Raw genomic sequence first — 2,801 nt, forward strand, 5'->3', positions numbered from 1 at the left:
AGAGATGATACGTGTGGCGGACAACTATGCGTGGGAGACCCAATGCGGCCGAGCGGTGCGGGCTGAGCCGGAACGGTCGAATCCGCACCGGCGGCGTATCGGGATAACCGGAACAACAAAAGGAGGGAAGATTTCCCGGATCGAAGATACGCATCGCGGCAAGTTCTTGCCGTGCCAAAGAAAAATTACGACGCCGGCGCGGTCGGAGACAAGCCGGATCGCGGCCGTGGGCGGGTCCTAAGAAGCGGTGGGTAGAAAAAGAAACCACGGGGCCGGAAAAGAGCGGCGGGAACCCGTGAAATACACCATGGAAGCCGCCATGGACCAACCTTGCCGGTGGCACACGCCGAATCGGATCACCGTCGAATCACTTGACGAAGGATTGTTCTTGGACCAAGTTTTTGATGCAAAGAGGAGCGGTAAAAGATGCGCGAGGCGCCCGAGGCCCATGCGGCAACAACAGCGATTACCACCCCACCACCGCTTGCAGACAAGCGCCTTACCGGTACGGCCAAGCAGGCAGCGATGCCAGCGGGTTAACCGGGTGGAGCAAAACAATGACCAGCAACCTCCACCGGCACCTTTAGGCCGCAATGTTTATGAAGACCCACACTTGTGCATGGTTGTCTTTGTCCACGGAACCAATGGACGAGGCAAAGCGTGCATCGCCGTTCCATGGAAGTGAACGCCGTGATGCGGCGGTGCCAAAATACATCTTTGTGGTCAGATCAGGAAATCACACGGTCGTTCAAGGATCACCCCAAAGTCATGCCGAATCCGGGTGGATACGCTCTCGTGGTGGACCCAATCATGAAGGGGCGGAAACTTCGAGTAAAATTCAGCAAGGTGCTGATAGACAATGGTAGCGACATAAACATCATGTACAAGCACACCATGCGTACGCTCGGCATAACGAGAAAACATGTTGCAGCCAACTCATACAACTTTCCATGGGATTGTTCCCGGTTTGTCTTGTGCCTGCGATAGGAAAGGTTCGGGTGGATGTGTCGTTTGGAGGACGCGACAATTGTCGTGTGGAAAACCTTGAGTTTGAGGTGGTGGACTTAGATAGTCCCTACCATGCCTTGTTGGGGAGGCCGGCCTTGGCGGCGTTCATGGCATCGACCCACACGGCTTATCTCAAGATGAAGATGCGGCACCTCGTGGACCACTAGCTGTGGTGGGAAACTACAAAGTCTCAATGGAAACAGCGTCTGCCGGATCAAACCTAGCGGAATCGCTGGTGATCGCGAGAGGAGAAAAAGAGAATGCAAGCTGGCTATTGCGGCGGCTCAGATCCTCAAAAGTTGAGCTTAGCGGCAATGAGTGGAAGCTTGGACTCGCCGGCATTCAAGCCAGACAAATGAGACAAAGAACATTGTGCTGGATCCGGCTTACCCGGAGCGCACCGTCACGTATCGGTGCTCGGCCTCGGCCAAGCATAGGAAAGCGCGCTGCGTCGGCTTCCTCCAGTGAGAATCGGAACATCTTTGCACGGTCTCACGATGATTTGGTGGGGGTTCGAGGAGCTGGCGAGCACTCTCTAAACGTCCAGGAAGGATGCTAAGCCAGGTGCGGCAACCTTTGCGCGTTTCGCTGAAGATAGGAGGAAAATCATTGGAGAAGAAGTAACAAAGGCTGTGGTAGCCGGTTTCATCGTGGAGGTCACGCACACAGAATGGCTGGCCAATCCGGTGTTGGTTGAGAAGAAAAAAGATGAGAACCTGGAGGCACAACTTGCCAAGGTGTGGCGCATGTGCATCGACTACACCAACCTCAACAAAGCTTGCCCAAGAGATCCTTTCCCTTTGCCCCGAATCGATCAAGTGATTGATTCTCTGCTTGAGTGTGAGTTGTTGTCGTTTACGGATGCATATTCCGGCTTCCACCGGATCCCTACGAAAAAGAAGATCAAATAAAAGCTGCGTTCATTACCCCACACGCAGGGCTTACTGCTATGTTACTATGCCTTTTGGTTTGCGCAACGCTGGTGCAACGTACCAGTATTTGTATGCAAAAATGCTTGTTTGATCAAATCGGAAAGAATGTGCAAGTCTATGTGGATGATATCGTGATAAAAACTAAAGTAAAAGATACCTTAATCGATGACATCAGGCAAACATTTGATAACCTAAGGCGGTTCCGGATGAAACTCAATCCGGCAAAATGCACCTTTGGTGTCCCGGCCAGGCAAGCTACTTGGTTTCCTTGTGTCAGGCCGGGGCATTGAGGTCAATCACGGTAAAAATCGGGGCAATAGAAAGAATGACTATCCCACGAGAGGCGAAAGATGTGCAAAAGTTTCTCGGAAGCTTGGCATCGCTAAGCCGGTTCATAAGCGAGGCTAGGAGAAAAGGCCTTGCCGCTATATGCTTTGATGAGAAAATCGGATACTTTCGTACTGGACCACGCGAGCGGACGCGGCGTTTAAAGAATTGAAAAACATGCTCGTAACGGCCCCAATTTTGGCCTCGCCCTTGGAAAGAGAACCTATGTTGCTTTATATAGCGGCAACAGATCGGGTGGTTAGTGTTGTGGTTGTGGTGGAAAGAGAAGGGAAGGAAAAACCGTCCAGAGGCCGGTATACTACCTGAGCGAGGTGCTCTCCTCATCAAAGCAAAACTACCCACACTTCCAAAAAATGACCTATGGCGTATTCATGGCCGCCACGAAACTCAAGCATTACTTTGAGGAGCACCCCATGAAGGTGGTGAGCGAGGCACCCATCTCCGATATCATGGGCAACAAGGATGCCGGCGGCGGGATTGCAAAATGGGCAATTCAGTTATCACCATACGTGC

The sequence above is a fragment of the Lolium rigidum genome, chromosome 4, assembly GCF_022539505.1.
Source record: "Lolium rigidum isolate FL_2022 chromosome 4, APGP_CSIRO_Lrig_0.1, whole genome shotgun sequence".
In the NCBI taxonomy this organism is placed as follows: domain Eukaryota; kingdom Viridiplantae; phylum Streptophyta; class Magnoliopsida; order Poales; family Poaceae; genus Lolium; species Lolium rigidum.